We start from the raw sequence: 11,729 nt of genomic DNA, 5'->3' as shown, positions 1-11,729 counted from the left end.
CGCAGGAGTCTGCTGGCGGAACAGCAGCGGCGTCGCAGGAGTCTGCTGGCGGAACAGCAGCGGCGTCGCAGGAGTCTGCTGGCGGAACAGCAGCGGCGTCGCAGGAGTCTGCTGGCGGAACAGCAGCGGAGTCGCAGGAGTCTGCTGGCGGAACAGCAGCGGAGTCGCAGGAGTCTGCTGGCGGAACAGCAGCGGAGTCGCAGGAGTCTGCTGGCGGAACAGCAGCGGAGTCGCAGGAGTCTGCTGGCGGAACAGCAGCGGAGTCGCAGGAGTCTGCTGGCGGAACAGCAGCGGAGTCGCAGGAGTCTGCTGGCGGAACAGCAGCGGAGTCGTCGTCGTCTGCTGGCGGAACAGCAGCGGAGTCGTCGGGCACTGGAACGAAGGTCAGACGGCGAGGCGCCGGGACAGGGACTAGGCGACGAGGCGCCGGGACGGGCACCTCGGGCAGCTTGGACTTTGGCGCGGGCACTGGACTGCGTGGAATCAGCGCAGGCACTGGAACGGAGGCCAGACGGCGAGGTGCCGGGACAAGGACTAGGCGACGAGGCGCCGGGACGGGCACCTCGGGCAGCTTGGGCGCCGGGACGGGCACTGGACTGCGGGGAGCCGGGACGGGAGGAACTGGACTGCGTGGAGCCGGCGCGGGAGGAACTTGACTGCGTGGAGCCGGCGCGGGAGGAACTTGACTGCGTGGAGCCGGCGCGGGAGGAACTTGACTGCGTGGAGCCGGCGCGGGAGGAACTTGACTGCGTGGAGCCGGCGCGGGAGGAACTTGACTGCGTGGAGCCGGCGCGGGAGGAACTTGACTGCGTGGAGCCGGCGCGGGAGGAACTTGACTGCGTGGAGCCGGCGCGGGAGGAACTTGACTGCGTGGAGCCGGCGCGGGAGGAACTTGACTGCGTGGAGCCGGCGCGGGAGGAACTTGACTGCGTGGAGCCGGCGCGGGAGGAACTTGACTGCGTGGAGCCGGCGCGGGAGGAACTTGACTGCGGGGAGCCGGCGCGGGAGGAACTTGACTGCGGGGAGCCGGCGCGGGAGGAACTTGACTGCGGGGAGCCGGCGTTGGCGGAACTTGACTGCGGGGAGCCGGCGTTGGCGGAACTTGACTGCGGGGAGCCGGCGTTGGCGGAACTTGACTGCGGGGAGCCGGCGTTGGCGGAACTTGACTGCGGGGAGCCGGCGTTGGCGGAACTTGACTGCGGGGAGCCGGCGTTGGCGGAACTTGACTGCGGGGAGCCGGCGCGGGAGCTTCGGGAACCCACGACGTCAGCATCGCCGCCCGCCGTCGGCGTTGACGGCCACGCCGAGGCTTTTGCTGAGGGCCTTCAGGTGGCAGGGGCGGCAGAATAGCCCCATTAGGCCGCAGTGAGCCTGGGCGTCCCCGCAGACCACCCCGGGGGGGTCCCCGATAGATGGCCCACCGGGATCCCAGGTAGGAGTCTTTGGCCAAGATTTCAGAACGGGATATAAAGTGCGACGGGTGGAAAGAAAAATTACCAGGGGAAACGGAGGGCGTGAAATCAAAATCCAGGTCGGAGTCGGAATCAGAATGGAAATCATATGAATCGTGATCTTCAAAATCAGAAAAATCTGAATCTAAAAAAACGTGGCGAGGCAGAATATAATCAGGGGAACATGCGGATGGTCGTCGGCGTGTACGCCGGTGCTGGATTTTTCCCGCTGGGTCCACTAGTGGCTGCGTCATTCTGTCAGGAATGAACGGGCAGGCAGGCAGGTTGTTATGGACCCAAATGCAGGGAAAACGAAAAAGGCAGCGAGGCAGGTGGCAGAGAACTCAAAAAGGCTTTAATGATAACTAACAAAAGGCACAAAGTACAAAACAAAGGCTGTGGTGATCAAAAAACTATCAACAAATAACTTAGGTCACTAACAAAGGCTGAATATCAAAAACTTACTGAGACGAACACGAGGGCTAGGACAGGACTTCAACTTTGACGCAGGCACAGACATTGACATAGACAATGACGCAGCAAGGAGTGAACAGAAAATGGGAGCATATATACACAAGCAGACAAGGGATAACGAGACAAGGAACAGCTGGGTAACACAGGTGGATGCAGATTGCCGAATACACTGGGAAAACACACACAGGTGAGAGCAATGGGTAATCACAGGACAAGTCACACAAGGAGAAACCAAACACAAAACCTAACACGAGCACATATTGTAGGATCTACAAATCTGTCACGTGATAATACACACTCAGCAGAAAAACATTAGGCTACATTATTTTCAATTAGTTATACCCACCTGGACGCCACGACCTGTATGTAAAAAAGTTGTCCGAGAGTTGGGGGGTATTAATGCTGTATATAATCATCGTCTTGGCTTTCTCTACTTTCTAATCATTACTCTCCTACTCACCTTTTATTCCTCTGCTCTGACTGCTGGAGTTCAATATAGGTAGTGGAGTGATTATTATTAGTGTATAATTATGACTATCCACTGATGATAATCATACGTGAATGAGCTCAGCTCCTGTACTAATCTGCGTAAAGTGAGAAACACAGCTGATTCTCCCGAAGGAAGTCACCCCAAAGATAGTGGTAACAGGAGTGTACACTTAACTCTACTACCATTTTAGACTAACTAGCGAGCAGCAGCTAAGTATCAGCGTTATTTTACAGCTGGGATGTGACTTTTGATCGGAAAACACCAAAGGTAAAAGACGTGTGCAGAGATCAACTGCGGCAAAAATAAAAAGCAGTACCTACTGCTAGTTAGGTCACAGGGAAAACGCGAACTGGATTTTCAAAGAAGTGGGCGTTCTTTATTTGAACAAGTGGATTGAACAGCGAAGCACTGAAGGGGCTCTACTGTTATCAGTAACGCCTTAGTAAGTAACGCGTTACTGATTACTTTTTTCAGTAACGAGTAATCAAACGCGTTCATTTTTCTAAACCAGTAATCTGATTCAAGTTAGTTTCCTTAGTGTCTGTGCGTTACTATTTTGTTATTGACGCATAATGCATGTAGAATGAAGAATATTGTAGTCATGTCTCAAAAGCACTTTGAATAGAAAATGCTCCAAACGTCCCCGGTATGTGCTTCCATGGTAACCGCTCTAACGGCTTCCTGTTTTGGTCTCGAGTCGCACGCGCTAATTGTTTTGGGAGTCGGGACTGAGAAAGGCGCGGGCAGTGTTGTGCATGAACGCGTTCAATGAACGATCGTTCATGAACACGTTCATATTTTGGGCAAACGTGAATTGAACGCATCATATTTCTGTCTCATGAACGTTACTGTGAACGCGCTCATTCTAGCGGTTGTGAGCGGTGCTCATAACTTCGTTCATTAGTTCATCACATTTAGAGCCTTACCGACAAAACTGCATATAAAGCCATAGGCTCAAAAAAAACACAATAAAAAAATGAACCTTAATAGCGAAAAAATTATCGAACCTGGCAACCCAAGCAGCCTGTCACGGCCGTATTGTTTAAGCAAATACGTCATCACAACAACGGCATCATGGACACAGAAGCTGGCAGCTCTCGAAACCCGGCCCGCTCAGAGCAACTTCCTACACAGTACCAGCATTTAAAAGAGATTTACGAAAAAGTCAGTACTGACCCGGATGGCAAAAACATAACGTTTACTTGTAAACTTTGTCCACCTGGATTGAAGAAGACCGTCCGTACGTCGGTAACGTCTTTAGCCAACCTTAAAAGGCTCATCGAAATAAAGCATGCGACAAGCCTTGCTAGGTATCTGCGACTGCGAGCATGTGCGATTAAGAAAGAGACGGCAACGGTTGGCCAGAGCAGTACCTCTGCCACCCAAATACCGCGAACAGCATACCAGAGCGGCCCCGTTTTCTGTCTCTCCCAGCCACAGCTAGACAATCTAGTTCTGCAGTATATTGTGGGAGACCTACAGCCTTTGAGTAAAGTGGAAAGGCCAGCTTTCATAAACCAAATTAAAGGGTTGCAGCCATCCCGAAGGTGCCGACCAGAAAAAAAGTCCAGATACTGCTAAACAGGAAATTTAAAGAAAACATATGTGTAGTGTAATAGTGTAAACCCTGGTTGGCCAAGGATTTGAAATTGAATATGAAGATGAATCTAACACATAGTTTCAGTGTTTAAAAGGATACATGAATTACTGTCTGTGGTTCTATATGGACACTGCCAATAATAGCTTGCAACAATTTTTGGCGAACAAAAAGAACTGAACTACAAAAGTTCATTTTTTGGAACCATGAACTTTAGTTCAAAATTTTGAATTATGAACTATGAAGTGAACAGTTCATTTTAAAATTTGTGAACTGCAATTTGAACTAGTTCATGTAGAAAATGAACTTTCCCAACACTGGGCGCGGGCCAGGCTGCCAGTGCGGCTGCACATTTGCGCCGTGTGTTGAGATGTGCGAGGGAATGTTGATCTGTGTACATCCACGAATGAATGTGAGTACTTTTCCTTCATTCTCGAGGGTATCAGCGATAGTTTGGACCCCCTTAATGCGCGACCGTTCCGTAGCTGTCGTTGCAACGACTGGCAGTCATCGCACCAAGTTGGCAAGCATTGTTTGCATGATATTCGTGTTGCACATTTATGCCATGAGGTGACGTGTTTGTTTTGCATCTTTGGGATTTGTTGTCAGTCCGATTGAGTGTAAAGTGCTCAGTTGCCGCCATGTTTTGTGTCCACATTGACTGCGTGTGTTTACGGCCTACTTCCGGGTTGTGCACGTGCATCCGCTCCCGCCCCCATCTTTGTGTTTATTGGACTGTGCAATTCATATGTGTGTAGTTGATTATTTTGCAGTCAGTTTGCATTGTTTTACATTGGCACTGATATGCTGATAACCCTAAACCCGAAATTCTTAGATAAGGCTTAATCTTCCAGTTGGCGTCGGTTGAATTAGTCGGTGGAGTTGATTTCAACAAATCCATGCAGTTGGTCAGTAATTTGTTAGTTTCAGGGCTCCGGAGTGGCTAAACTAGCGCAAATCAATGGTGGTTGAAATCAACTCCATCGATTAATTAAACCTCCGCAAACTCAAAGATTAAGCCTTACGTCAAAAAAATCTGATCTCCCACTTTAAATTCACATATCGGTAAATCAGTTCCATGCGATGACATTATTTTGTTCGGCCGGCCGTGGCGCAGTTGCTAGCTGGAGTTGTCCTTGGACCGAAGGGTCAGTGGTTGGATTCCCGGCTACGACTGCCCACTGTCAAAGTGCCCTTGGTTACTTTGTTACTTTGATGCTGAAGTAATTACTAAAATAACTAGATTACTTTTTTTGAGGCATAATCAGTAATTCAATTCAATTCAATTTTATTTGTATAGCCCTGGATCACAACAACGTTGTCTCAAAGGCTTTTGCAGAGGCAATATGATACACAATCAGAAACAGTAAATGAGGCAACAAAGATGAATAAATAAAGTTCAAGTCCTGGGTATCCCCCATCCTTAGACCCTCCATGTCGGCAAGGAAAACCTACGCCCTTGATATCCTGTAGCGAGCTGTCAAACCGAAAGCGCTCACTGAGGCAATCAAGTGGTACAGCGGGGCTTCGGACGTCATCGTTTTAGGAACCTCCCCTAAATAAAGCAAGCACTTCGCAGAAACTTCCCTTCATGACTTGACACGCACTTCGAAGGCTCGGCGCAGCTCCTTACAGCATTACTAATGAAGGATTAAAGTGTGTATGACAGGAGAAAAAAAAAGTCTTAAATAAGATTATTATATGAATTAGAATCATATTTTGAGACGATTCGACCATATACAACAATTTAGCAAAGCGCAGATGACGAGAAATTAGTCTTTTAATCTGCCGGTTAGCCATGCCTACCGTTATAGGGCTCTAGCGTCTCCAACTGGTGGATGACGTCAGCGGAGTCACGATTTCATCTGCTTTAGTATGCAGCCCATTGAGGAGGAATTATCCACAACAAGGAAAACGCGATGAAGAGAGCCACAAAATGTCATTGTTTCAGTCTCTCTACTTCAATATTTTTACAGGATATTCTTTTTACCCAAGTATTTTTCCCCAATTGTTAAATACATGGCATGGTCATGACAAATAACAGTCTTGTGCGAAATGGAATATGAAATAATAAAAATGCCCTTATTCAGGACGACATGGCAAAATTACTCCATAATGGTCAAAACTGTCGACTTCACCTTTACTGTCGCACCTCCCGAACGATATTTTATGACAACTAAATCGGGCTTATGTCATTTCCCTTCCCCGGCTTCGGAGAATGTAAACAAGGCAAGAGGCGTGACAGCTAGCCGACATGCTAACCCGAACCGAGTGATGTTTCAAAGTCTTCGAAGCGGAAAATCACACATAACTAATCTGGATTATTTGACATGACGACTGGGTTGTCGACTGTCTTCGTGGATCGGCAAACCGCCCGTCGGAGAGCAATTTACAGTTCGTTCCCCGGAGGAGGGTGGCTGCAGTTGTGCAGCTAACGTGCTGGTAATGTGCATGAGGAGAGCTTTTTACATGCCTATCAAATATCAAACGTAAGTAGTCCTTTATTTAAATAAAGTTTGTGGTGTTTACTTTGTAATCGCTGTATTCGTATTTGACATAATACAAAACAAGATGTTTACTCACTTCCTCGTAAGTCCAATGGTCCCACAGTAGTAGGGCTTGTTTTGGCCAACTCCAAAAAGGCGCACACGCCTCTCCCTCATACAGCAAGATTTTTCTGCAGCCGTTCGGCTGGCGCAGACCTGTTAAGTTTCACGATTTGGTCGGGAGACTCCCGATTTTGACCCCAATGCTCACGCCTCACGATTAGAAAGCCAAATCTCCCGATTTTCCAAAAATGTCAATTTTTTTTTTTTTTTACGTTTTTGTTTGTCACCGTTTTGTAACGATACCATTCGGCCCGATTCGGAAAGTGACCAACAACGAATAGCTTGGCCGTCTCCGACTTCCCTGCCCTCCCTCCCCTTCAGAACTGGAATAGCCCAACCAAACATCTGACAGGGAGGGAAGAGACGAAGCACCTCCGACTTCCCAAGATGCTGGCACTAATAAACCGGCTTTTAGACTGATTCAAGTCTTTATTTTGGAAGGAAGAGATGGAGCTGACCCTGGTCGGCCTCCAGTATTCGGGAAAAACGACGTTCGTCAACGTAATTGCCGTAAGTCTTACCTGCCAGCAATAGCTAACTAGCCTAATGCTAATAGCATTAGAGCTAATGATGGGAGAACGATGACGAGGAAGAAGTCGCTGCTTTCTCTGTGTTTTCGTGGATCAAACATCATGGAATATTAAACCACTGCGGTCCTACCCCCACAATATATGAATTTAAGTGAGAAAGCGTATCGTTACTTACTTGAAGTTTAATCATTTAGATTCGCTATTATGCTAAAGCTAAAGTGTATACTATACACTTTATTACATTATATCATTATTACTGTGCTGAAACAAAAAATATAAATTTTCAATTCTAGGTTACAATTCAATTAAAAAACTGCCATGACAAAGATACTTTTCAAAACAAATATAATTAATTTTCTAAATGATGTAATTAATGTTTTTAATCTTGCTGATTTAGTCTGACGAAACCCTAATTGGAGTGATGGTTGATGAGATGAAGAGGCTGCTGAGGAAGCTGATGTCCAAATTTGTGCAAATGGATGTGATCAGGAAAGCTGAGGATATCCTAGATGTTGATTACAGGAACAAGGAGAACTGGCATGACACAGGCAACATAGCAGTATCACATCTCTGATGCCGCCACAAAGAGGTTCTTTGACAGTGTAGTTAATTTTTACACAAGTGTTGTGATCAAAATGAACTTGAAAAAAAATGGTTGCATTTTGTCTTAGCGATTGTCGCGCGCGTCATCGGGGTTGGCAAACAGAAATCCCCCTATTTGCAATTTCTACAACTTAACAGGTATGCTGGCATGGTGCGAAAAAAAAACGTATTAATCCGCAAAATCAGCTGAATCTTTAGTCCTCATACACAACAGTACGGCTGTTTGGTGAAGAGGACGCCTTCACCCGTACATGTCACAGCGCCCTCCTCCTCAATGCAAGACCGAAGCCGGAAGTCACTCATTTTCATGGTGCGGGATTCAAAAAACTAAATAAATATAGCGATCGCTTCCACACACATCCAAGCGGTCCATATCATTCAGGAGCATAAAATATTATGAAATAAACATGCTTTTACGTGTCACAGGCACCTCAAGTTAATAATAACAGATTACATGATTAATGATTTAAACTAATATTCCGGCAACTACATAGTGAATATGTCAGCATTTAACTTTTTTTTTTTTTTTTTTTAAATAAAACACCACCAAATTATTTAGGGGGGCCGAAGAATATTTTAGGGGGGCTGAAGCCAACCTCAAACACCCCTAACGACGCCACTGGTTGAGACCAAACCTACGCCCTTGATATCCTGTAGCGGGCTGACAAATCGAAAGCGCTGACTGAGGCAATCACGTGGTACAGCTGGGTAGAGAGGCTTCGGGCGTCATCGTTTTCGGAACCTCCCCTAAATGAAGCAAGCACTTCGCGGAAACTTCCCCTCATGACTTGACACGCACTTCCAAGGCTCGGCGGCGTCGGCGCACTTCCTTACAGCATTACTAATGAAGGATTAAGGCAAGCAGACAAGAACTGGTACTATCCGTGTTGGATAAATTCGACTCCCTTCCCCTCCCTTGAATGCAACACACACAAGGTGCGGCGTTCGGTGGCTGGATAAGTTTTCTCTTTCAGGCACGAGCCGCTGGTTCCAAAGTTTGCCCACTGGTTGCTCCTTTGGTCAGGTAGCCTTTTGTCATGCGTGATTACGATCATGTGCTTGAATATTCCTTTCCGTCTTTTTTTTTTTTTAAAGAGAGAAATGGTTTCGTTAGCAGTTACACAACTTCCTGTTGTCTTCAGAAGGGTGACTCACGCCACTGGCGCTGCCCGGTGCATTTCCTTGTTAGCAGTTTATTTTTTGAATAAAATACTTGGTTGAACACAAGGGCGCAGGTTTGGTTTCAGCATTGGTAGGGACGATATAACAGCATAACTTGGATGTACACTTTTCGCTGGGAACGGGACATAATAAGACCAAACAGACCGTGTGAAAGGCGGTCAGGGCTCCATTTCTCACCAATAAGAGCCTAATTAATTGATAAGCTAAATGATAAATGCAAAAATAAATCTGTATTGATTTATACTCATTTTCACACGGTAAATTTATAGTATAACGTGTTAATCTGATGTTTCTTAAATCTAGTCGAATCATTTTCTGTTTTTGAGTTTTAAAGGCTAGTTAGCAGATGAATGTGTCAGATTGTTCCACTTACGTTTAGTAAATATTACCATTTGTTCTCATTAACTCCCAAAAACCTAGTTTTCACTCAAATCAAGATTTTTTTTTTAATGTTTTGAACAATACCTATTCTTGAATTAACAACGTTTCTGACAAACTAGGTTGTTTTTGTTTTTTTAATCTAGAAGCTTTTTGCCTAAAATAAGTCCGTTGAGCTTATTTTCAGCTAGCTATTTTTCCTTATTTCAAGAATTCGAGTTAAAATTGAAGCTCTGGCAGATAATTTCACTTATTCCTAGTAGATTGACACTGATTCAAACCTTTTCTAAAACGACTTTATTCTATTTTATCAGCAAATTCATATTGCAATATTTGAACACAAATTTGTGTATTAACATTCAAAGAAACACAAAATTGTTAATCATGTTTTAACTATCCAGGAATGCAAAACATAAACATTTGTTTTAATACCACTCAAAATTGTCCGTCTAAATAAATAAAATATAACAAAATAACTTTTTAGTCCGGGAATAACAAAAATAAATAAAAATGGAGGCTTCCTTCAGGAAAAACACGACTCCTTTTGTCCACAAGCGCAGCCAAATTCAACAAAAAAAAAGAAAGAAAGCTCATTTGGGCTGCTTTAAGACCATGTAAGCAAAGTAAAAATGAAAACTGGGAAGAAGGTGGTAAACCTTGGTCCACTACATTCCTTACAGCTGAGCAGAGGTTCACTACATTTCTCAGTTTAATTGTTAACATAGTAAAATACACATACAGGAGAACACTGCTTCTCCCTACTCAGGTTGGAAAGTTCACACAGTTTAATGTAATGTTAATGCTAAACGGTGATGCAGGTCGCACTTTAATTAGCAAAATTAGTGCTGCCTTTCCCAACTTTTCACTTTTGACATTACTTACAGTAACTGCTGGCCGGAAAAAAAAGCTTCTAATATCCCTCCTCTTCGAAGCAGGCGGAGAAGGCATGTCACGTAATTCTGTACTGTGAGAGAGAGTGCATAAGGATGGAGTGAAGTCATCAGCCAATAAAACATGTGTTTGAGGAAAAAACCTGGACTGGCTCATTCAGAAAGTGAAAAAGGGGTAAATGTAATTCTGAAAGAAATGAAAATAATTCACTTAATAATGGTAGGGTCAATTCTACCGTGCAACATATGGGATGACAATCTAAATGACCTATATAACTGAACACATTATATTATGCAAATAAGGTTGCTTCAAAGTTGGTGGGGACAATTTGAGCATCCTGAAAAGTTGCTAGTGTTTTGTCCCTATGCAAACCTATGCCCTTGGTTGAACATACAAAGTATGCACACGAGTCATTGGACAGTTTGAAAAAGTAGCAGACGACTCGTGGGCTGCCATTGACGTCACTAGTTGACCAATCAATTTTGACTGGGAGGTAGGGATAGGCGATATCACACTTTACAGAGATCATAGTTCTTGTCATTTTTTGCAGTCAAATTATTTTTACACAGGCTAATCACTGGACAAATAGTGGCCACACATGTATTTTGTGCATATAATGTGCAATACATAATAAAACTAAAGTCAAATGAATCTATACTTACACTACATATATATAAATGGAACTGTGTGAGTGTGTATGAGTGTGTGTGGGTGTTTGCATCAAGGGCCTAAGTTTGGTCTCAACGTTGGTAGGGACGATATAACAGCTTAGCCTGCATGTACACATTTGCTGGGGACGGGACATTAATAAGACCAAACAGATTGGGTCGACGGGGGAAAGGGCTACATTTCTCATGAAGATGAACCAAATAAATTGATAGGCTAAATGATCAAAAGAAAATTAATCTGTATTGACTTGTATTAACGTTCATACAGTATGTGTTGGTTCAGGTGATGCAGTGTTCCATTAAAACCTTTGTTTTCAAAATTACTATAGAAACATTATGAAAATTTCCAAAAATGATTTTATTAGCAAATTTAAATTGCAATATTTGAACATAACTGACATTATAATAACATAAATGATAAATACAAACTTGCTCATTATCTCGAACCATCCTGGAATGCAAAAAAATATATAAACATTTGTCTTTGACTGTCTAAATAAATGAATCAGGGTCAGGGTATAACACAAATAAAATGAATAAATACATTTAAAATATACAAATACATTTTAAATGGATGCAAGTCATCAGCCAATCAAAGGTGCGTTTGAGGAGGGGAAATGGACTGGTACATCCAGCAATTAAAAAGGGGCAAATGTTAGTCCGAACATAATGAAAATAATTCACTTAACAATGGTAGGGTAAATCCTAACATTACAAAATATGGGAAGACAATCTATATAACTTATAACTGAACTGAATATACTCTAAATAAGGTTGCTTAAAAATTGGTGGGGACAATTTGAGCATTCTGAAAAGTTGCTAGTGTTATGTCCCTACCGTTCCTATCCAAACCTAC

The 11,729-nt window shown here is 44.2% G+C and overlaps 1 protein-coding gene across 6 annotated transcripts in view; it reads left to right on the top strand.

Moving 5' to 3' along the window:
• Positions 1-1,253: 1,253 nt before the first annotated feature.
• LOC130912058 (NLR family CARD domain-containing protein 3-like) overlaps positions 1,254-11,729 on the top strand; it is a 31,202-nt gene continuing 20,726 nt past the window's right edge. The window contains exon 1 of one of the 6 annotated variants that reach the window (XM_057829860.1): positions 1,254-2,112. The gene's annotated coding sequence lies outside the window, so the exon portion shown is untranslated. Of the gene's footprint in view, positions 2,113-8,489; positions 8,779-11,729 lie in introns of those variants that run through there. The other 5 variants (XR_009062535.1, XM_057829851.1, XM_057829875.1 and 2 more) reach the window with 5 other exon arrangements.

Source organism: Corythoichthys intestinalis, chromosome 1 (genome assembly GCF_030265065.1).
Source record: "Corythoichthys intestinalis isolate RoL2023-P3 chromosome 1, ASM3026506v1, whole genome shotgun sequence".
NCBI lineage: Eukaryota > Metazoa > Chordata > Actinopteri > Syngnathiformes > Syngnathidae > Corythoichthys > Corythoichthys intestinalis.
Note: the sequence above shows the minus strand (reverse complement) of the source record. Positions and strands in the feature narration are given on the sequence as shown.